The 25117-nt window shown below is 43.2% G+C and overlaps 2 long non-coding RNA genes across 3 annotated transcripts in view; one reads left to right on the forward strand and one right to left on the reverse strand.

Annotated features, from left to right (window-relative positions):
- LOC109615698 overlaps window positions 1-11278 on the forward strand; it is a 36913-nt gene extending 25635 nt beyond the window's left edge. Inside the window, exons 2-4 of one of the 2 annotated variants that reach the window (XR_004575692.1) lie at window positions 489-548; window positions 3078-3155; window positions 11204-11278. This is a non-coding gene — a long non-coding RNA (uncharacterized LOC109615698). Of the gene's footprint in view, window positions 1-488; window positions 549-3077; window positions 3810-11203 lie in introns of those variants that run through there. The other variant, XR_002196674.2, reaches the window with a different exon arrangement.
- A 2028-nt stretch (window positions 11279-13306) lies between these two features.
- The window catches only part of LOC105028606, a 104816-nt gene continuing 93005 nt past the window's right edge, over window positions 13307-25117 (reverse strand). The window contains exon 3 of the long non-coding RNA XR_829404.4: window positions 13307-13370. This is a non-coding gene — a long non-coding RNA (uncharacterized LOC105028606). The remainder of the gene's footprint in view (window positions 13371-25117) is intronic.

Here is a 25117-nt window from a genome sequence, read left to right on the forward strand (position 1 = left end):
TAAATGCTTTAGTTACATTTCTAGGACTTCAATTTGCAACATTTCATTAACAAAAGTTTTCACAGATTTATGATGCTAATTTACAGAAGCCGAAGATAACTACTTGTACTCTGCTAATATAAAATTATCCCGTTAAGTTAATGTAATTCAGGAAAATATTTTGAAGTCTATCTAACATTTAACACATACGTTAATCCTACTTGATTTTATGTATTTGAGTAAAATAGTGAAGTAGTAGTCAGTTATGTTGATATTTGAGTAACATACACTTGGTTTTATCAATGTTATCAGTGTATTAATTAATTATTATTAAGAATACTTAATTGTGCCACGTGACGGGAAAAAAAGTATAGTTTGTATTCGTATGAGATTAAATTGGTCAAGATGAACAGATACCCAAAACGTTTGGCAAACTGATGTTCTACAATAAGCCAGTTCTCGTGTTAAATAATGTACAGAGACTAATGCAGCATTCTGTACTGTTACAGCTCTTCGTCAAGCTACGCCAGAGGAAGGAGCTCGGTGGTGGATAGAAAACGCCTGATATGGTGGGTAAAGGTGAAATATAATTTAAAAAGAATACAATAAAAATGTATTGGAACATTTTACACAAAACAAACTAATTAGGGCTAATCATTTGTAGTTTATAAAACACAAACAAATAAGGCATTCTAACGTAAAAGTACTCATGTCACGTTATCATTTTAAGTTTTAGCACTGGAAATGGTTCGTCCCTCGGTGGTGAAGCTTTCTTTAGGACACTAGTTTAACCAAAAGAAAGTTACAATGGGATTGATTTAAAGCTCCTGCAGGGTTCGCCACATATCTCCCCGAAAAGGCCCCTTTTCACAAGAAGGCGATGCACCTCTTCAGCATTTATGTCCGGTGGAAAAAAGATGAGGCCCTCCTCTATAGCGTACCATGTAAACACGGCCCTATGCATTGTGTAAATTACGTGGATTAGCCCCCCTTTGTTGCCAGAACACTGGACCTCAGTGTACACACAGGGACTGATTCAAGCCTCCTCCAAAGCCATTTGGCCTTAACTCTCATTGGAAGGGTTACATCCATTCATTACTTAGAATAACTAACATTTCAACCGGAAATAGGTAGTCAAAAAGTACCTGTTGTTGAATATGAGTTTTTTTCGGTGCCTGGCAAATGCTGGATAGTGATGCGACTTAATTTGAAAACCAACATTTCCGATTTCACCCATGAAGATTCGGTCCACGTAGGACCGTATAACACTCAAAATATTTTATCTGTTATCACACGGACATTGAAATTGCCTCATGTAAATGTTATTACCGGGTATCGACAAAAATAAAACAAACTCTGCTTATTTGTAGCATTTTAATTACACCAACGCATTTATTTGTTCACGATAAATATTATTTAAGCTGTTCTGTATATCAATATGAACAGGGAATCAACTGCTTGACAAATAATATTAGGCTACGCAATGTGATTATATTGTCAAACGGAAGAGGGATCGAATAACAAATAGCCTTTTAGAGTTAAATGGCTAAATCGAGTTAAATACAGCAGAGTGAATTGTTCTGAAATTGTTTCAATATTCGTTAATTAAGAAGAGGCATGCGAGTGTTTGCGTGAGTGAGACGTTTCTTATTTCAGTTTAATAGTCTGCAATAAATTATGAAATGTTTTTAAACATTTCGACATTATAATAAATTAGGTAATAATGTGTTTAGACTTGGCTTAATTGTGTTTAGGCCTTAGCCTTAAACTAATGCAATAAATGATGAAACAAGGTTCATTGCTCAAATGTGAATGATATAAGGTTCTGTGCCCAAGACAACTAGGTTCTAATTGGTTTGAAACAATTGATCAGATACGCAAAAAAATACGTTGAAAACGTATCTTTTATTCTTTTTGAAAAGACACTAAACGAAATCACGCCTTAGGATAACAATAAATAAATAAAATAAGTGAAATATTAAGACAAGGACTAGCTAAAATATTTAGGTGTCTCAGAAATGTGTTCTCAGACTGTGATCTTGTACAGAATAAAGTTTGCCTTTTATTTGTGATGTTTCTTGCAGTTTCATCTATTAACTTCCCTAAGATATAAACTTTGTTGGTATACAGGTGTTAGATGTTCTTACATCTCTTTTTGTAAAGTGCTATTGGTGGGTTGTGTTTTCTGTACATTTTTAAACCATTATATCCTGAAATCCGCCCTTTTTCGAAATTACAATAACCTGAATGTTGCTGTTTTTTATATGAATCTTTTTAATGGATATAAATGTTACGTTACATTCGTACATCACAATTTAATAAATGTCTAAAAAAGAAAAAAAACATCCGCGTTTTAGCTGCCCACTCGGGCTACTTCTATAATTGAGGTCTGATAATAGTGCGGCAGAAAATGATTGAAACATAGAAAGGTTCTTAGAATTTAATTTGAGAGAGGATGCCTCAATTAGCGGAAGTATGTCTCATAAATGACTCATTACTTAGTTTCTTATCACTTTATGTGGATGATTTGAAACGAGCTTAAAATACCGTGACAGGGTTTTGGTGAACATGGTAGGTTATATACGGTGATATTACGGCAACAAAAGAATAACTAGATTAAAATTTAAATAAAATGCTTTTAAATGAATTAAGCATTCTAATATATTAAATGGTTTATGGTAATTAGAGAGAGTTGGGTACTATAATTATAAAAAATGTATAGAAATAAATGACTATGTGATTTTAACAGTGATGAACTTAGCTCAAGTTTCTACACCTGTGGCACTCAAGTTTCACCTCTAAGTTGTTGTAAAAAAAGTTATAACTTAAAAAGTTAAACTTCTTTCTATCACCCACTCCTTTTCAAAACACGTAGAAAAATGGTTTACCCCTTTTGTGTGTCAAAATAAAAACGAAACTGTGAGGGTGTAAAGGTTATAAGCTACGCTAAAGGTTTCACTCAGCTTCCTGAAACCATTTGAATTTGGATTGTGGCCCAATGGAGCAACATGTTTATACAACAATTGTTCGAAGTAACGGAACAGAAAGATTCTCACAGAAACATTTACACTTTAATATATTTGTATTTTTCTGTCTAGACTTGCGGGAGTCAATCAAACCTCTCGTGCACCTGTGACCTACAAGACATGGGAAAAAATCTCCCGGCGGAAGATATTGTATGGTTCTTTACAATAATTGAATTCGAATATATATATATATGTGTGTGTGTTTAAATAGTCAGTTATAATTACGTATTTGTCCTAATTTATCATGCAGTGTATCAGTCAGGCTGTTCGATGCAGAAATGCAATACTAATGCATTAGAAAATACATTTAAACTAGATCTTGTTTGTTATAATATGTAGGCCATAATTAAATCATAGGTTGTACTAAAAAAAAATGCTTCCTTGCTAATCCGTCTCTGCCAATCCAACTTGGTGTCCTGAAATGACCTGGTATCCTTGTAGTCTGAAACATACGTATGAATACTGAGGCAGGTAAAATCCTAAAACAAAATGTATTTTTTAAGTGACCAATTAAAATTGTGCTTATGTTGAGGAACCGTTTTCACTTATTATATTATGTTGATGCTTATATATTTTTCCTTTGTCCTGGGTGTCCGTCAGGCATTTAAATGTAGCTGTGAGACAGACGTAACTTAGACTTGTGTAACTTGTAAACTGTTGATAATCCGCTGCAATCGTGTGTTTTTTGTCTGCTTGGCACGTGGTTGTGGTATGGGGATGAATCACATTTTACTAAAATAAAATATATCATCCGGGTTTCAGAAAACATACTGAAGTTGCACTAACTGGATCCCGTTTCAAGAATACACCACAATACTGTTTATTTATTGTATGTTTAAGAATGACCTCATGTTTCTGTTTGATTCTTTGTGTGGGATGAGCAGAAGTGGACACCTGTCCGCTGGGTCCTCCAGTCCTCCAATGTTAAATCTCTCCCTCCATAGAAAGATAGAGAGAGATCACCAGAATGTTGTTGGTCCTATATCATGTCAGTAATGGTCAAAATAGAAGTGTGTAGAAGAGAATAGATGTTCTGTTAGAGCCTGGAGAGCAGAACACACATTCTATTGATCTGCTGATAATAGATTATTTAGCTCACAGTTGCACAAGGTCTATCATACACGCTCTATTACAGTGAAGATGGTGAAAGATTGAGTTGGACCTGGGCTGCAGGGAGAAAAGTTGGAGTGAAGTGGAGTCGGGACGGACAAACTCATCTAGATTCAAATAAGCATAGAGACTCACCATGATCAAGATAACAATACCGACTCCTCATGATTCTGATGAGAGTACAACCTCACCATGATCAAGATGACAGTACTGACTCCTCATGATTCTGATGAGAGTACAACCTCACCATGATCAAGATGACAGTACTGACTCCTCATGATTCTGATGAGCTTTCCTAGCCACTGAAATTCAACACTACTGTTGTTTGCTCCTTGGGGTTTAAGGCCGGGTGTCTCTGTAAAGCACTTTGTGACAACTGCTGTTGTAAAAAGCGCTTTATAAATAAATTTTGATTGATTGATTGATTGAACCTCACCATGATCAAGATGACAGTACTGACTCCTCATGATTCTGATGAGACTACAACCTCACCATGTTTTAGATGAGAGTAGAGACTCATGATTGAGATGAGAGTAGAGACTCTCCATGATTGAGATGAGAGTAGAGACTCTCCTTGATTGAGATGAGAGTAGAGACTCATGATTGAGATGAGAGTAGAGACTCATGATTGAGATGAGAGTAGAGACTCTCCTTGATTGAGATAAGAGTAGAGACTCATGATTGAGATGAGAGTAGAGACTCCCCATGATTGAGATGAGAGTAGAGACTCCCCATGATTGAGATGAGAGTAGAGACTCTCCTTGATTGAGATGAGAGTAGAGACTCATGATTGAGATGAGAGTAGAGACTCATGATTGAGATGAGAGTAGAGACTCTCCATGATTGAGATGAGAGTAGAGACTCTCCTTGATTGAGATGAGAGTAGAGACTCATGATTGAGATGAGAGTAGAGACTCATGATTGAGATGAGAGTAGAGACTCCCCATGATTGAGATGAGAGTAGAGACTCCCCATTATTGAGATGATGTATAAACACATCATCATGAGTAGAACAGAGGTTGTGGAGAAGGACTTGTGTCAGACAGAAAGTGACATTATTCCAGACAAACCACCATGTATCAGGCAGGGGAATGGAAGCCATTACACAGTACACAGCATTGCAAAATGACACTTTGACATCTGAAGTGACAAGGAGAGGATAACTGAGTGCCTTCACTAACGTTTTACACCATAATTACGTACACATAACGTACACACACGTTACATTAGCATTTCATATTGTATTGTGGGAGGAACTCAATAGGGAGGAGTAGACCACGACATAGTTACCTGACAGAGGAGTGGGGGCTGATATTCCTAACCTGCTAAAGAACGCTGAGAGAGAAACATGATGAAATCCACTGGTGGGAGTTGAAGGTGAGAAGAGAGTGTCACGAAACAGCAGCGAAAGGTGGTGTCGTACCGATGCAAGTGAAGCTGGGGGCGGGGCAGGATGGAGAGGAACGAGGACCCTGACAGCGACACGGCAGGTTGACCTGCCTCCTGACTTACAATACGACAGGGAGATGACTTCTACGTCAGATTGTCTCTCACTGTCTTTCAATTGATGTGCCTCTGTGCCCAAGTATAGACACATGGTGTGTCCCAAACTGTGTCTACGTGTGTGTGTGTCTACGTGTGTGTGTGTCTACGTGTGTGTGTGTCTACGTGTGTGTGTGTGTGTCTACGTGTGTATGCCTATGTGTGTCAATGTGTGTGCGTTGTCAAGGACCCTGATGGTATAAGCAAATAGGCCGCTTTTACATGCTTGTGTGTGTGTGTATGTGTGTGCATGTGTGTGTGTATGTGCACGTGTTTGTGTTTCCATCTTTGTGTGTGCATGCGTGTGTGTGTGTATGTGCACGTGTTTGTGTTTGCATGTCTGTGTGTACATGCGTGTGTCGTCTGTGGCCCATTAGTGGAGTTTAACCCCTGGGTTGAGGGAGCTTGGTCCCCTGAACACACCAGGCTCCCTTCTAACAGGAGAACGTAAACATTTTACTATACCACCCCCCCCCCCCCCCCCTTTGTCCTAAGAGGGCAATTAAGGAAACAAACGTTTTACCCCAGATTAGTTGACTGCCAGCTTTGCATGCTAATGTAGCGCCAAGTGGTTAGGAATAGTGAGTGTCTCTAATTATCGTCACTGTTTTCAATCAGAAATTGCTCAATTTCCCAGGACGAGGTCTCCGTGGCTGGTGAAAAACACAACCTGACAGAAGCGAGAGACAATCAACAGCTCTGTGTGCGTGTGCGTACGTGTGCGTACGTGTGCGTGCGTGTGCGTGTGTGCATGTGTTCTTGTGCGTATCCACAATGTGTGACCATGTGCAAGGTGTGTTTACCCTTGCATAACTGTTGTTTGTGTGTGTGTGTGTGTGTGTGTGTGTGTGATGTGTGTGTGTGTGTGTGTGTGTGTGTGTGAGAGAGAGAGTGTGTATGTGGGTATGCAAATAAAGTCATCTGCCGTAGTCGCAGGCCGCCTCAGTCCTCTCCATCACCGATGCCCCAGACAACCCAGGAAATGGATCCACCAGGACCAGCGTCTGTGTTCAGAACCACAATTATCCGCCATTCATCAGGCAGTATGCATTCATGTAAATCAAATAAGGCAGCCATTCAGCGGAGATCAGCGCAATGTGAAACCACGGCTCTGGCCCGGCAATTTGCCGTAATTGTGCCACTGTGATCATCTGCGGCAGGAGTGAGGCACCTCGTCCATTATGTGATTCTATTGGTTTCTAAGAACGGGGCCCTTTGATTTAGGGAGGATGCGGTAAAATCTGCGAGAGGGGACAATGATGTGGTATAATGTGGCTGACATCAAACGGAGCAGGGGTGAGTTAGGACGGGGGCTCCTGCTGGAGGCGTGGACACAGCGCAGGGAGGGGGAGGTGGCCGATGTCCTCCTTTCTTTCAGTGCGGAGGACCTGGCATTGACTCAGGGATGGTACCGAGCCGGGCCAGCCTGGGTCATACCGTACGACACTGGACCCATCTAGGAGCTGTCCGCTGGCCTGATTAACTGACCTTTAGCTAATGGCGGTCTGGCCTCTGATCAATGTGTGTGTGTGGGGGGGGGGTGGGGGTGGGGGGGTGGACAGGTGCACCATGGGGTCGTTGACCTTGCCTCTCTTCCGTCCTGTGAGTGACAGCTGTGCCAGCGGGCTTGGGACTAGGGTGTGGTCACTCTGCCAAGCCAGGGAGGAAGGACGGCCAACCGGCATGTCGCTCTCTCTGTGTGCCGCAGGGAGGGAAGGAGAGTCACCAGAGTGCGGAGAGACGGTTGTGAATGTCACATTCCTCTGTTTAATATTGTCTATTACAGCTTTGTGGTGTAACTGACTGGGCTTTATCAGGATACAGTCACTAGGAATGTTCATTGTATATGACAAGTTGAAGATTTGAAAAGTTACTCTTAAAAACAAACATGATTTAGATGTTTTTGTGAAACCTGGAACCAAACAGGGTTTTATCCAGAACCAAACAGGGTTTTATCCAGAACCAAACAGGGTTTTATCCAGAACCAAAAAGGATTCTTCAAAGGGTTTTCCAGTGGGGACATTCATGGTTCTACATAGCAGCTTTTTGTCTGTTGTAATTACAGGTTTAGCACAGACTTAAGCCCAGTTTAGGGCAGTGGAATATAGCATTTTCTGGGGTGTTCAGTTTTTAAATGTGAGTTAAGTGGTGGGTTTTAACACTGCTGACTAAAGCCTTGGCATGGATGTGTTGAAAAGGCCTGGTGCTGGGATGAGGGAAGCTCTGCACAGAACAGCCTGGTTTCCCACATTCAAAGCGTCTTAAGTATTAGGACAATCTTAGCGGATGCAACACTGACAGCCACGCGCTGAAAGGGCTTCCTGAACAATCGTGTGCAAGGCAGAATGCCGAGTGCGTTGCTAGACGATGTGTCGATAGCAACGGAGTCCACAGTGAAGTAATGACACTCTGGGATTAGGGTTGTCGGCCTCGTTTACACAGATGGAACAGATCCATTGGATCGATGTCGAACTGAGCATTCAGTTATATGCGTCCTCAATGGGTGCTGATTCCAGATTCATTTCAGAGTGTATTTTACTGTGGCTTGAAAGCACTATGTAATTTGTTAAGAAGGCAAATGCTGTCATTAGAAGCTAAACAATTTGTTACAGTTTTGATGTCTACAGATTGATTTAAGAAAATATACAGTATAAAAGAAGCTATGTAGCTAAGACTTTATGGAATATGATTAGGGCATCTGTAGAAAGTCTGACCCAATTACAGATGTCCTCGCTCAGTTCACATTCCGTCCAGACCAGCCTAGATTCATTCAGCATTCACAGATGTCTGGTGATGTGCAGGGGTATTGCTTGCAAACTAGAATCATACTCAGAGGATGCCTGTGCAATTGAAACTCCAAAGAATATGTATTTTTAACATTAATTGAGGAACAGAAATGAAACCTTGCAGAAAAATGCAGAAAGGACAAAAAAAGCATCCAAAGGCCTTTTCAAGCAGGCAAATTGTTGAGTTACCCATCATTTGAAAACTGAGCTTTTGTGGTGGTTACCAACTGACAGCTCTGGGAAAAGACTAGGCGACTAAAGATACATTGTGAGAGGATTCTCAAGCCCTTTTCAGATTTGATGACAAGGTGAAATCAGAAAAAGATTAAACTAGCTTGTTTTACAGTGTTGTTTGGTACAACTGCTGTCTAGAAATGCTAGCAGTCCCTCTTTACAATGACTTGAAGCTTTCAAACGAAGTGGCAACTTGTGGTGGTGAGGCGTTGTAGTAAGCGAGTGTACTGACATTCATGTGTCAGATACTGGGTTCATGTTGTGACTTGTCAGATAAAGTTTGGATAGCAAAGTGCCACAAAATAAATAGATAAATTACCGCTTCAGCTGGCTGGCTAATCGCTTGACCAGACACAGAGCGTTAGCGCTGGGTTCTCTGATTGGCTAAACTGATCCGTCTTGTTGTAACATTTTGCAAATGGTTTGGGATGTTGAATATTGGAAACGTTTTAGAAGAAGACAGTTCTGATCAAACAGAATGCTTCCTAAAACTCCTTGAGACAGTTTTGTCAGTTGTAATCTTATGTGTCTGAACCAGGCTTTAGCACACTCTTAATGCTACGATGGCTGTGGAAAACGAGGCACAGATGGTTCCCTATCTTTTATCACAGTAGCCTTTGAGAGGCATCCCAATACATATTAGCATAGAACAACAAATGAACAACAGATATTGTATCATAATGAGATACACACTTCCTTACAATCATGCAAAGCAATTCATGAGACCTACCGTCGATAAATCACATTCCATATGGAGGGAAGAAACTCAGAGATGGATTTGGCACAGATTGCTCTTTTTATTATCATTATCATTAACAGTAATGTGATACTCAAACCTCCCGTGACCTTTTCACAGCATCCTCTATTCTGAGAAAAGTGATTCATTAGCAAGGGCAGAAGGCATAGTGCAGAGACAGGGAGATAGAAGGATGGAGGGGAGGGAGGGGGAGAGGGGGGAGAGAGGGGAGAGAGGGGAGAGAGGAGAGAGGGAGAGAGGGAGAGAGATACAGAGAAAGACCAAGATAAAGACTGATAGTGTACTACATCGTCACGCAGTACATTATATACACACAGACAGAGAGGGAGAGGGAGGGAGAGAGGGAAGGAGAGGGAAGGAGCGGGAGGGAGAGGAGACAGAGGGGGAGGAAGAGGGGGAGGGAGAGGAGACAGAGGGGGAGGAAGAGGGGGAGGGAGAGGAGACAGAGGGGGAGGAAGAGGGGGAGGGAGAGGAGACAGTGGGGGACGAAGAGGGGGAGGGAGAGGAGACAGTGGGGGAGGAAGAGGGGGAGGGAGAGGAGACAGTGGGGGAGGAAGAGGGGGAGGGAGAGGAGACAGTGGGGGAGGAAGAGGGGGGAGGGAGAGGAGACAGAAGGAGAGGGAGGGAAAGAGAAATACTGAGTCCATAACACACATTTTAAAAAGTATTGTAAAATTGCTAATAAACTTTTATTGGTGCTCTGTGTTCCCCGTGGGCCGGTTATACATGTAGTCATGGGACCTCGTATATGTAGCCACCATGTAGTCACACTGAACATGGGGTCCCAGTGGCAGGCTGTCAGGGGGAACGCGGGGCGGTCTGAGCCGGGTATGTGTGGCCCGTGTCTAGGGTAACCTGCCAGGGTTTCCCCTTATCAGGAGCCGGGGCGGACACGGCTGGTGGCGAGACTAATTGAAAAGCTCCTTATGTTTTCTTCCCCCTCATATAAATGGATTGTAAGGTCCTTCGCTGCTGTGCTTTGGCTCTGTGTTTACTCAATGAGATTTTCCACTCCAGTGGCACGATAGACCCAGGATAGACCCAGGATAGACCCAGGATAGACCCAGGATAGACCTGGGATGGGCCCACACCAAACTCTACGCTGCATGATCTTTCGCCCAGCTCCGTGCCGACAGCGATGGCCAGCGTCGTTCCTCTTTCTTCCGTGTCATTATGGCAGGCCAACAGGGCCCGTCATATACATCTCACATACAGAAGATGCATCATTGGTGTGTGTGTGTGTGCACGTGAGTGCGTGCGCGCGTGTGTGTGTGTGGGTGCATGCGTGCGCATGCGTGTGTGTGTGTGGGTGCATGCATGCATGCGTGCGTGTGTGTGTGGGTGTGTGTGTGTGGTGTGTGAGCGTGTGGGTGCATGCGTGCGTGCGTGCACGTGTGTGTGTGTGGGTGCATGCGTGTGTGGGTGCGTGCATGTGTATGTGGGTGTGTGTGTGTGTGTGCATGTGTGTGTGTGGGTGGGTGTATGTTATCAGGAATGGTTACACCCTTGGTCAGGGACTTATGGAGGCGGGGGGAGGCGGGGGGGAGGCGGGGGAGGAGGGGTGCAGAGAGAACCCCGGTGATCCAGAGTGGGGTGGCTGTCTCCCCAACCTCCTGCTAGGATTTGTTGGAATGTGAGAGAAGAGGATTTTAGCACCAAGCGAGCCACGCCAGAGACACGCAGACTTCATGCCATCTGTCTCCCCCTCTGTCCTGCCTTTGCCAAACTCATCAGACCTTTTCTTCTCCTTTTCATCCCTTGTTCACAAGACATGAGGACACACTGGGATCTGCTAATGCACTGGAGGAAAGAACGGAAGGCAGAACATGGAAGAAGAGCTCAAGAAAACAGATTTCCTAGAAATGTGTCATTACCGTATATTCACAGAGCTGATGCTGATAACTTGATGGATGGACACAGTTTTGGTGTGACCTAAAATTATGTTTTCTGTTTGTATGCTGATTAATGCCTAATGACCAGAAAACATTTCTAAGAGTCAGTATGTCCTATCATTGTACCAAAGGTGCTGGTGTGGAAAAGCTGTTTATTTCTTTGATAACAATAGCACCCACATGTAACTTCTGCTGTCCTTCAGAAATGTCTAAATTATTTCCGTCCAGTTCGACATTGTCCTTTCATGCCCACCTGTTAAACAGTTGTTGCTGTTGACACACAGTGGATCCTCATGTTTCTGTGGGTGAAATAGAAGTGTGACTGTAGTTCTGTGTGTTAGTTATAACAGGCGGTAGGGTTGTCTGACTGTAGTTCAGTGTGTTAGTTTTAACAGGCGGTAGGGTTGTCTGACTGTAGTTCAGTGTGTTAGTTATAACAGGCTGTAGGGTTGTCTGACTGTAGTTCAGTGTGTTAGTTATAACAGGCGGTAGGGTTGTCTGACTGTAGTTCAGTGTGTTCGTTATAACAGGCGGTAGGGTTGTCTGCCTGTAGTTCAGTGTTTTCATTATAACAGGCGGTAGGGTTGTCTGACTGTAGTTCAGTGTTTGTTATAACAGGCGGTAGATTTTTCTGACTGTAGTTCAGTGTGTTAGTAATAACAGGCGGTAGGGTTGTCTGACTGTAGTTCAGTGTGTTCATTATAACAGGCGGTAGGGTTGTCTGACTGTAGTTCAGTGTGTTAGTTTTAACAGGCGGTAGGGTTGTCTGACTGTAGTTCAGTGTGTTAGTTATAACAGGCTGTAGGGTTGTCTGACTGTAGTTCAGTGTGTTAGTTATAACAGGCTGTAGGGTTGTCTGACTGTAGTTCAGTGTGTTAGTTATAACAGGCTGTAGGGTTGTCTGACTGTAGTTCAGTGTGTTCGTTATAACAGACTGTAGGGTTGTCTGACTGTAGTTCAGTGTGTTAGTAAAAACAGGCGGTAGGGTTGTCTGACTGTAGTTCAGTGTGTTAGTTATAACAGGCGGTAGGGTTGTCTGACTGTAGTTCAGTGTGTTCATTATAACAGGCGGTAGGGTTGTCTGACTGTAGTTCAGTGTGTTCGTTATAACAGGCGGTAGGGTTGTCTGACTGTAGTTCAGTGTGTTTGTTATAACAGGCGGTAGATTTTTCTGACTGTAGTTCAGTGTGTTCGTTATAACAGGCGGTAGGGTTGTCTGACTGTAGTTCAGTGTGTTTGTTATAACAGGCAGTAGATTTTTCTGACTGTAGTTCAGTGTGTTCGTTATAACAGGCTGTAGGGTTGTCCGCACTGCCTGTGTTACTTTACCATATAATAAACTGGATGATGGATAAAAGCAGGTTCAACTTGTTTTGTTTATTTTGATGGATAGTAATGCAATAGAGTAATGCTGCAAATGTGTTCAAACCAGGAATAACAGACTGCTACCAACCTGCATAAAGAGGTATACTTTATACCAAACCCTGGAAAAACAAGTTTTCCAAAATAAATGTTTTGACTACGGATGACACGTTAAACACATTCCAAACAACCACTCAATCATTTCCACATTGACGAAGGATCTGGATTCAGCATAATGAAATCAAAAACAGACCCCTTCATCAAAAAGCTCTGTGAGCTGTGAGGTGATCTGATGGGGTTGACCCCTCACCCCCTCCCAACAGGGGCCGGATGGGGAGGGGGCCGGGGGAGATCACACGACGGCCCTGTTCTGGCTCCATGTCCACACAGACTGGCCTGTTCAGAGAGCTTCATTTTGAAGAGAGCGCCAGGTGGCAGCGATGTGGGCAGCAGGCTTTTGAAGCTGACCTCTGGTCCCAAGCCTGGGATGACCCTAGTCATTGATCCTGGCGGGGGAGGGGGGGCAGGTGTTCCTTGCAGGGATGGGCACGGAGGACAGTAGTCAGGTCCAGACCGCTCCAAGTCACGTCGCCAGCCCGAGCACAAGGTTTTAACTGGCTGTCATGTTGTGGACCAGGTGATGTGCTGGGAGCTCTCGGTTTCAATCCGTATTGACTGATTTCTGAAAAAGGAGCAACACCCCCGCTTTAAACATTTAAAAACAATGTGCCTGCATTGGCCAAAACCACGTTCACTGTAACCTTTACGTCAGCTCATTCTGTACGTACTGAGAAGCCGGCGCAGAACGTCTGAGATACAGACTGAATCGACCACATACAGCTCACCAGCAATGTATCGCTGATATGTGGACAGTTTGACTGGAGGCCCTTTTGACTGAAATTAGGTGATTGACTGAGGTAAAGGAACATGGTGACCAGTGGTGACTCACTCCCCAACCAGGTGATTCCCTAACCAGGTGACTCCCTAACCAGGTGACTACCTAACCAGGTGACTACCTAACCAGGTTATAGTGGAAAACACAGACATAAGTGCTATGTGAGAGAGCAGAATGCTTCATTTTTTTCTCAGGTGTTGTAATGTTGCGCTGTACGATCCCAATTCGCCCTGTTTGCCAGCGGCAGAAATGAAATGATGCAGCCGAAGGAAATCAGAATCATTATGTGCATTATAATTGATGGACGTTTTTGTAGAAGTTGATGCATTTTTCATGAGGGAAAATTAAGTCAGAAATATCAAAGTGGAAGTTACTACCATCAGAAGCCTTTTAACCCTCCAATGTTCACAGAGAAATGTTCTTGGATTGCAGGGTGATCAGATTAAGATCCTAAACCTGTAACAATATCTGGCATTAAAATAATGAGGAAAAAACAAACACGTTCTTTTGAGTGTGATTTTCGGGGGTGTGGTGTTAAATCTTCATTTGACTCGAGTGTTTAAATAAAAAAATTATAATATATGCCTGGAATAAATGAGCACTAAAAGCCAATGAGAAATTGTCGTTTCAAATGTGCGCGCTCCCACACACCCATGCTTCATGTTTTAGTGTTGGAGTGGCGCAGCCTGGTTCTCATTCATAAGGAGCTGACGTGCTTCAGAGTACACGGAAGAAGAAAATACCAGGGCAGTGTGTGTGTATCTGGGCCAGGCTTAGAGGAGGTTGGTGTTATCAGTATCTAAGCACAGTACCTCATGATGTTGTTTGCACAGACACACACACACACACACACACACACACACACACACACACAGAAACACAAATAAGCACGCTCGCACACACACAGCCAAAAGACAGGGACTCTAATCCTGACACTCCTCCCTGGGGCTGGATGTCAAAGCAGGGCACTCAGAAAGAGGAGGGAAGAAAAAAAAAGTTGTGTCAGATTCCGACAGCAGCCAATTGGAGAGAAGTGCTTTATACTTGGTTCCCCTGGCGTTCATCATCTCCCAGTCCGTATCATAGGCTCTAACCACTAGCCCACAAACAGCCCAGCCCAAAGACACAACCCAGGGAGGATTGGTGGAGATGCAACGAGAGAAGGGATGGAAAGATGGAAGGAGAGATGGAAGGAGGTGGGTGGAGAGGTGGATGGAGAGAGGGATGGAGGTGGAAGGAGAAATGGGTGGAGAAATAGGAAGGAGAGAGCACTGAGAGATGCAAGGAGAGATGGGTGGTGAGGTGGAAGGAGAGAGGGATGGAGAGAGGGATGGATGGAGGGATGGAGGGAGAGAGGGAAGGAGAACAGGTGGGGGAAAACAGCAGCCATGCATGGTGAGTTATTATTAATAAAGCATTATAAACGTGAGTACATCAAAGCTTGCAGGGCCCATGCTATCACACATGAAAGTAACATACTATGGCTTAATGTCTCCTAAGGCGTGTTATGGTGACGCCGCTTCCATTTCAAATGCATTGTGTGGCGAATGGATTCGTGTGAGTGGAGAGAGGAACGTGGCACGGGTGCAGACGGTAATTTAAAACCTGACCTCATAGGCTCTTCAAAGCCTCAGTGGAGGAGGATGTTTAGTGCTTACTGATGTAGGAGAGCCGAGATGCAACAAACAGCAGCATACGTGTGTCCTGGCCAGGGACCAGGCCACACAACACACTCCCAATGCTCAGGCAACGACAGGCGGATTTCACAAATATTTCTTTATTCGTTCATTTTGCTCCAGTTATCAAATCACATAGCACATTCAACGATCAGGAAAAATATCAACTTGATGTTATAATTTTCTCTTTTTCTGCCACACAAACCGTGAATCCTGAGTTTGGCAGCGTTGCGGTAATGGAGACGGCTGCGAGGTAAGCCCCCCCCCCCCCGACACCAGGTAATTATCCTAATCTAGCCTCCTCCTCTGCTCCTGCGCTCCTCCACCACACCATGCGGCTTTGGACCACCTCCATGGCTTCATTATGAACACTGGGAGTGACTAATGGCTTGGCTCTGTCGGAGCTGGAGGAGAGGCAGCTGAGGAGAGATGGAGGGACCGAAGGGGGGGCGGGGTAGATACAGCACTGAAGGTTAACATCTCAATCACTCAGGACAATACTGGCAGTCTGTCAGCTTTTCAGACGTCACCCTGAAAAGGAACGTGAATCACATCACAGAGTCAGTGAAGTGAAGAGGACCCTTCGGAGTGTGTGTTTTGAGTGGGTTTTTATGTGTGTGTTTTAGGGTGTGTCTTCTACTATCCTGGGAGGGACCAAATTCCCCATTGATAAAAACAAGGAAAATCTGACCTTGTAGGGAGATTTTGTCCATACCAGGAATTGCATGTTTTATTTTCGTGGGTAAGGTTTCGTGTAGAGGGATTAAGTTTAGGTTTAATGGGTTAGGGCAGAAATAATTTGGAATGGGGATCATTAGTGTGTGTGTGTGTGTGTGTGTGTGTGTGTGTGTGTGTGTGTGTGTGTGTGTGGGGGATAGACCAGCTATGGAATCGGTGTGGTTCGAGAGACAGGTCCTGTAATCAGACGGGTCGACACATGCACGACAACATTGAAAGCCTCCCTGTCTCTTGGAAACAGGCGTTTAATGTACAGAAGGACTGGGGGTGGTAACTCTGCTCCACTTCTTTGCTTTCCCTTTTTTTTTTTGACAAAGTGACACCCTTGATGGTTAGAAAAATGTTTGGGTCCCTGAACAGATTTCTTCAATCCGAAAATAAAACGTGTGACATCAAGACAAAAAGACAGACATTTTCAAACCTACATATGAACCCCTAAAGAGAGCAGTGACAACTGGCACCCCTCCCCCGTCCCTTCTGTGTCAGCACTGTTTTTCCTCTCCACAATTCGTCATATAATCTAACTGTGACATATAGATATATAGATATATAGATAGATAGATATCACCAAGTGATTGAGGAAACGCTTTGAGATATTCTGAGCTAAATGCCGTGTAAACACACTGGCGGTTGTTCACCTCTGAGGTGAGATCCGGGTGGCGCCCGGTCATTGTTGGCCCAAAACACGGCGATAAGGTGGAGAGGTAATAAACAGCCAGAGTCAATACACCCCACTGGGCCGCGTGGCCTCAAACAAACAAGACCAATTGCTCTAGCAGGCCCCGGAAACTAGTTGGAAACATCAATTACAGTAAATTACACCAAAACAATGGGAAACACTTGCATTTGTTTAATCTCCTGAGCTGTTCTGGGTGAAAGCAAGGGGTGTTGGAGTAACATAACGCAGCTCAAAGACATTACCCAGTCCACCCCCTTAATGTTTGTACATACAGCAGAGAGTGGGTTATTTATATTAAGCTCCCCAGGACGTACTAGAAAAGCCTTATTTCTCTGTAAGCATCAACTTCAAATAATGTTTTCAAAGTGCAGCGCACTTCATGGATGTAGTTGGATTCCAAAAAGGAGGCCTGTGTGGGCGTCCCGTGACCCTGAAAATGCATGGCAGCTGCAGGCGTCCGGAGTTTCATATCAGTGAAAGTAGCCAAAGCTTCCCTGTAACACACAGGGCATTATGTGTTTGTGCAGGGAAGAAAAACACACATCATGAAACAGGGCGGACAGGGAACAGAAATCTGGCCTACCGTTTTTGTTCTTGAGTTCCTCATACCAGCCCAGTTTTCCAATAGACTAATAAAGGAAGAGAAAATGGAGCATCTCCCCTGTAATGCCAGATGGCTGGTCGGCCGCAGTCATGCAATAACAAAAGAATTGTATGTCACAGTTCTGGGATAGAGGCCTCTAAATTCTCGCTTTGGTCGACTTTAAATAGGAGATAAGACAATGGACCAAATCCTGACTGTGCTTGCCCTCATTCTCTCTGCGCAGAAAACACACAACGGCCTGTCTACTAAATTGTAGCTCTTTCCTAGCAACTCAAACAGTAACTATACACCAAAACAAAAAGCGCAAAAACTTCAACCAAACACTGTAATGTTTCAATGAGCCGCTCAGCCATGGTTGATTATCCAGGGAGGGTGTTAGCTGGATGCAGGGGACAGACAGATGAAGATTTGGCCGTTCCAGAAAGCCTTTCAGAAGGGTTTGGAGTAAATGAAAGACAAATGCCAGTAGTGACCACTCAGCTATTTTCCCAGTCAAGATCAAAGGCTCCGGCGGACCGGCCTCTCCGCGGGAAACTTGAAATAGGCCCTGCCTTTGTTTGCTGTTGCTAGGAGACCTGCAGACAGCGGAAAGTGTTTGCAGTGCATGGAGAACAAGATCAAAAACCTTTCCAATATAAATGTCTTAGACCGCCATGGATCCTGGGCCTGGGCTTGCAATTTACAGAAGGCACACGAAAACATTAGAGAAATAATGATTTCTCTGTGTGTTGGCCATTGACTGAACTGAAGATTTTCTTGTTGGCAAAATAGGTAGTTTAATAGTGACAGGTTTGGATGTGTCCAGGCACTGGCACAGATTACAGCACCACACTGCATCGTTTGAATGGGTAAAAACAAAACACCTACATTGTGTATATTGGTTAGCAGTCAAATTCTCTTTCTCCCAATCTACCTCTCTCTCACACACCCACACATACACAAACACACACATTCCCTCACCGACAAACAGTTTACCAATACGGCCCACATCCAGTTTGATATTTATAGGGCTGTGGTTCACCTAAGCCACAATGCTAATTATCTTTTAATGGGTCTCGTGATAGTCGGGTTGCCTGCTTGTGCGTGGGTGCGAATCAGCTATTAGTAGGTCAACAGACACACAACAGAGATGTCCAAACCAGCTAGAAAACACACAGGAGACTACTGATATTTACAAGACTGTAATTCAGAAAGAAGAAATATATAGATGGCTGTGCAGGCTTGTACTGCGCTCTGAGAGTGTAGTACAGTGCCCATCGTCTGGTCTGTCTCCTGACTACCCAAGTACAATGTCACTTGATGTCTCAGTAAATATTTAGGTCTTTGTTTAATAATAACAGGCGTGTGTTATAGGCATAGCGACCCGCTCAGTGATGAATAAACAGTCCCAGTGAGCCAGGCCTGGCAAATCTTCTCATCCTGAATTACATAACATCATTTGGAGGCAAATACATGGCCTTGTTTAACCTATGTGTCTGGAAAACTAAGGAGTCTCCTCTCTGATCTTCCAGTTAGGAAAGGTAGCCTACATATTGTACGTAATGAATATCTTGTGCATAATGCAAAACATGTTGTGAGAGAAACTATTTAAACAACATTAACATTGTGTGTACAGTTTTGTCAACCTCAGTAACTGCAGGGAGTATCTATCAGAAGAGTGTCCCGTGTTACCTCGGAAGGTTGCGTCCGACATTTGACATTTTCACCAGTTTACACTATAAAATACAGTAACTCTGATGCAAATCAAGCAACAAGGCTCAAAGTTACAGTTGCATGTACCATATAAGGAGGTTCAGTTGAAGCCATGTAAACACATGCATATCCAGTATAAGGAGTTTCTATAGAAGCCAATTAAACACATGCATGTGAATTTGTTTCTAACATGTCAGGCAGACATGTATTACTGCTCACACAATTTGTCTGTATTGCATATTTGTAAAAAATAAAAATAAATAACGAGGTCTTTCTGACTTCTTAGCTTGCTTTGAGGATTTCTTTTTTTCTGTCTTTTTCTGATTATATTCAAATGTTCACATTTGTCATTTAGCAGGATGTAGAAGGAAATACTGTGCATTGGTTTATTTATTTGGCCTAAAATGTTGATAAACGATGACTTATTTACATTATCAGCACAGCAATGAAACCATGTCGGTCGGATTAATGCTTATGTCCCAAAATGAATGTGGAGGGAAAACAGCTTCCTGGAAACACTGCTGTTAGTGGTCTCATGTGATGGTAATGTCAGTTATACATTTAGACTGAGGATACAACGACAGCCACCCTCCGTTGCTGACATGACAAGAGTGATGCCTTTGGTGGACAATGAACGCGTAAACCAATAGAACAAAAGGGGAAATAAGGCTGTTCAGCGACGTACAAGGAAGAGTTAACACAATCATTTACACATTTCTATGGGTAGATTTTGGACAGGCTACTTTGAAACATAAAGGTAGACATGCCCCTTAAAATGACATAAAATATTGTGAACAATTACTTCAATGGATGAATAGCTTCAACATGCTGACAGCCTCAGTTTGAAGGTGGCTGATGTGTGCAGCGCTTTTCGAGAACTGTCCTTAATCTCCGACCACAGAATCTGAATGAACCATGAATTCGAGTATTTCAACAGCAATAAGCTGTTAGATATGTATCTTAACTAGCCGACAGGATATGTTAAAAATATGATTGGCTATCTGGAAAGTTTTACAATAATTACCTTTTATTTTTATGACATGAAACCTTTTATGCCATCCCTCCCCCTGCCCGTACATTTCAAAAGATCACTTCTGCATCAGAAATTGTGACTAATGTTAAATAAGTGTTTTTTGACAAATCATAAAGACTAAAATGCTGTATCAATTACAGAAACAGAAATAGCACTATGGATGGTTAGAATTCAGCATATAGGTTGGCATTCAGTACTACATTAAGAGGGATATTTTGCCCTTGCTCTATTTATCTATAGCGCCTTCAGAAAGTATTCAGACCCCTTCACATTCTCCAAAAATATTTGTGTAATAGACCAAATTTATAATTGATTTCTTATATGTTGCCAATCAAATATACACACACTAACCCATAATGACAAAGCAAAAACATATTTTACAAATATGTGCCAATTTATTGAAAATGAAAAACCTCATGTACATAAGCATTCAGACCTTTTGCCATGATACCCCAAATTGAGCTCAGAATGCATTCTCTGTCCTTTGACCATCCTTGAGATGTTGCTGGAATCCTTGAGATGTTGCTGGAATCCTTGAGATGTTGCTGGAATCCTTGAGATGTTGCTGGAATCCTTGAGATGTTGCTGGAATCCTTGAGATGTCCACCTGTTGCAAAGTCAACTGAATGGAAGTTATCTGAAATGCACACACCTGTCTATATTAGGTCCCGGCATAAAGGGTTCTAAAAAAAAAAAATTGCCATTGGGGCTTCCCAGGAGGATGACCACGAAGATGCTTCCTAGAGCTGGCTGTTTACCCAAACTGAAAACGATCAGGGCAAGAAGGGCCTTGTTCAGGGAGGTGACAAAGAACCCATTGGCCAACAGACCATCAGAGAGCCAAGATGCCAGAACCTGTCAGAAGGACATCCATCTCTGCAGCACTCCATCAATCACATCTGTATGTGGCCAGATGGAAGCCACGCCTGAGTGAAAGTCACATGACGACGCCTGAAGGTCTAATGAGACCAAGATCAAACTATTAGATTGTGCTGGAATTTAGACTGTAGTGAATCTTAATCATCCAGCAAGACCATGACCCGAAGCACACAGCCAAGACAATGCTGGAATGGACAAGTCTGTTAAAGTCCTTGAGTGGCCCAGCCAAACTTGAACTCCATTTAGTATCTGTGGTGAGTCCTGCAGATCACCAACGCCTTCCATTGAATCTGACAGAACTTGAGAGCAGGGGCGACTGGTCATTAGGGGCAGGAGGGGAACAGCCCCACCCGTTGTCAACAGAAAGAACTGCAACAACAACAAAAAAATAATAATTTATAAATATAATTTATTATCTATGAATATAGCATTCATTTGTGTTAGGATTTTATTTCGTGTTCATTGGTCCCTGCCTCAATTCGAGTTTGCAGTAGTAGGCCATAGGCTATGTGTGAATGTGAGGCTAGTCCCTCTCTCACAATGCAATGTACATTGTACGTGGGAAAAAATGAATACGCATTCTCAGAATGTTAGTGTGATCAATGTAGATCACACAAATTTGAGGCCAAGTGGGGCTGACAGCCGGTAGCCCCACTACAGTGTAATTTCAGACCTGACTGGCTGTCTGTCTGTCTGGCACCAACATTAGTCGGCAAGAAGAGCGAGGAGGGTAGAATATCTTAGCTAGCTTGCTAGCTTCCTAAACGCCAGAACTTTAGAAAATGAATGAAGTGGATTTCATGCTTGAGCACCGGGAAACCCTTAATTTGGAGGAGAAACTTGAAGTAAAGCGACTTGATGCCCATCAGCCACAGGATATTGTCATTACTGAAACTGCTGGTAAAAGTAACCACGGGTTTAACGTGTAGTGGTTTTTGAAGAAAAAGTGGCTAATGGTTAGCATACAAAAGAAGGCACTCTTCTGTTTTCCATGTCTGCTATTTGGAGGAGATGGTACTTAGATGGTACTTAGATGGTACTTGGTCGAGGACGGGTTACAAAGGTTTGAAACATCTTTCTGAGAGGATTGCAAAACATGAGAGTAGCTGGAGTCATCTGGACAATGCAGTGAAATAGGGCTTACTTGGAAGCGTAAATGTCGCAGCCCAAGTTGACAGTGTATACAGGCGCTCCATTGAGCAGCATAACAAACAGGTGGAGGAAAACCGGAAACATGTATTTAACTGTGTGGAAAATGTGAAACCGCACTGTGGGGGCACGACAAGTCTGTGGACTCCCTGAATCCTGGAATATTCCGATGCACTTTCGAGACTATGTGTGAGGGCGATTCAAGACTTCAGAGGCACTATGATGCTCAGCCCATCTTCAAAGGGACAACTGGTGTCTCCTGTAAATCACAAATGGTGGTTGTGTTGCGATACATGTTGCCTGACAATACAGTGACAGAGAGGTTTTTGGAGTTTGTGGAAGTCAAAGATAAAACTGGACTCAGCCTCTCTAATAGCATCAAGGGTGTGCTGGAACCACTGAAGCTGGGAGAAAAGCTGATCGCTCAGACTTATGATGGTGCGTCTATAATGAGTGGAAACATCTGAGTGGTACAGACTCTAATGAAAGAGACATACCCATATGCCCAGTTTGTTCACTGCTATGCTCACCAGCTGAACCTGACTTTGCAGCAACCTTGTTCAGCAAGATGAGCATCCTGAAGGTGTTTTTTTGCAGATTTAACTGCTTTTGCCACCTTTTTCTCTGGTGCTCCAAAAAGTGTTGTGGCACTTGCTGAGGCAACACAGAGACGCATTGCAAGGCCACCGGCTGTACGATGGAACTATAAAAGTAGAACTGTCAATGCAGTTTGGGAAAACCGCACTGCGCTGCTCCTGTGTATGGAGGACATACGCACACAACCAGGATGGGATGAGGCCACCATAAGTGAGGCAAACGGAGCATCGATGCATCTGGGATTAGCAGTGCGCTCAACTTTTCAAGGAGAATGTCCAGAACATGCGGAAGCAATCTGATGAATGGGCTGCCGCCGTTCATGATGGAACAGACGAGCCAGGTCGACGAGTAACCAACACAGCGCCAGGCCACCTCTCTCTTCAAGTGAGCCCTCAGCCTTGGTGAGTGAAAGCATATTTTATCATCCTGCCTTTGTTTTGCTGGTCCGTGCATTGGTCATATTTTTGTACTGGATCGATTGATATAGATGGTGACGAGTGTCAGTGTGTCCATGCTTATCTATTAAGGTTGTTGTCATAGAATGGATCTGTATCCCTAAAAAGTTGTCTTTCCGCTTCTTTGTGGCATTCAGTGGTGTTGAGCTCATTGCTGTTCGTGTATGGCCCTGTAGGCACATTGGTTCTGAGCTTGGTTGCATTCCTAATTTAGGTTTATAAATATGACAGTGGTAATTTTACATGTGTGTGAGAGAGAAGGAGAGCAATTACACAAGGTCTCACTCTCTCTCCAGTAACTGTAATCAACACCTGGTAGAAGCAAGCGCTCTGTTGTTAAAAGTGCTGTTTGTTGATGTGTTAAATAAACACATCAGTAGCAAGAGGGAGTTTTGTAGCTTGACTGGTATGTATCCTATATATTCTGAAATGGTTTGTGCCCCACCAATTTTTTATATATAAAAACGGCACTGCTTGAGAGGATCTACAACAGTGGTGTCCAAACAGTTCCACGCAGGGTTTTTGGTTTTTCCTATAAATTGGTTCCCAGTTCACACCTACACAACCAGGTGAGGGTAGAATCTAACCAATTAGTAACCTAATTAGTCGATCAAGTACAAGGTGAGAGCGAAAACCTGCAGACACTCGATCCTCCATGGAATGGTTTGGACACCCCTGATCTACAAGGACCTATTAACCAACACATGTGGAGAAAGTGAAAGGTCTGAATACTTTCCACGTCTTATATTGTCTGGGATTGAATTGGAACGTTATGATTGAATGTTCTTAATTTGGAGTATTAACAGTTTATTTCTAATAGTTGTTTTGAGAAGTAAGACAGCAATTTACACACCTTCTGTAGAGTTTCCCCTTCACTTATTTAATCCCTCTTGGCTTTTAAACAATTAACAATTAACGTAACTACGGTGGCCTCAGGTCTATTGGTAAAAAACGTATTCTGCGATAACCGCTAAAATTACACATTATCCCATCGCCTTATATACAGTATATTACATGTATATTAAGGTGATAGGCGCTAACAAGCAAAAATGACATCGCCACGCGAGTGACCTTCATGTCTGGAACGATTAAGATTAGAATTGCGCCGCTATCTGCCTGTTGTTTTTACCATTTCGAGCCAACTGGCACAGCACGAGTGTCCTCGCCAGGCTCCCAGTCTGCCACTGTGACCATGACGACCAGATACCACATGGCAAAGATGACAGAAATGGCTGCATGCCAGAAGACACACATAATGCGACCAGTCGTGAAAAGTTGTTATGTAGCTACTTTGCGTGGACAAAATGCCTTCTGTGGGTTGAGCGGTCGTCCCCGACTTTCATGTCCGTTTAAATGTGTAAAACACCTGCAGAGTCGACGGCACCATTTCACCAAGTGTTTTCTGTGTGAGTAGACCTAAATGTAGCCCATTTAAATGTTGTTGTTTGTTTCTCTTCTAATGCAATTACATAAGCTACTTAACAAGGGAATCGGAACCGAATGGAGCTGCATTCAGATGTGTACAGGACAGTTTGTGAGAGGGCCCGTGCGAAATTAGGGCTTCTGGTTGTTTTTCTTTTATTTGGGGAGTTTTTTAAAACTTGTTTTACATTTTCTATTTTGCACATTTTACCACAAAATGTACTCTACCCCATCAGGTTGTATTAGTAATTCCCTTGTGCACTAATATACCACAGTTCAGGATTTTCGATCATAATTTTTACCGAAAGACCCACTGATACTAGATCTTCAATATGTAGCAATCAGTTAAGCACAATTCTAGTCTAGTCTGTAAGTGCAATCTTCAATAAGAATAGGATAAGAATAATATGTCTTCCATCTGTCATTCCATTAATCGCATTTTGTGCTCACACAACTTCCTTGAGCTCGCATATATACATTTTTGCTCTCAAATAAGCTGTAGGCCTACCAAAAGTGTTTGCTGGCTAGTTAACACAAATAATACACGTATTGCTGCATTTCCACTGGTGCTTTACCGTAGTACCAGGGCAACACCGGTGACTTAGGCTAT

The sequence above is a fragment of the Esox lucius genome, chromosome 4, assembly GCF_011004845.1.
Source record: "Esox lucius isolate fEsoLuc1 chromosome 4, fEsoLuc1.pri, whole genome shotgun sequence".
Taxonomy (NCBI): domain Eukaryota; kingdom Metazoa; phylum Chordata; class Actinopteri; order Esociformes; family Esocidae; genus Esox; species Esox lucius.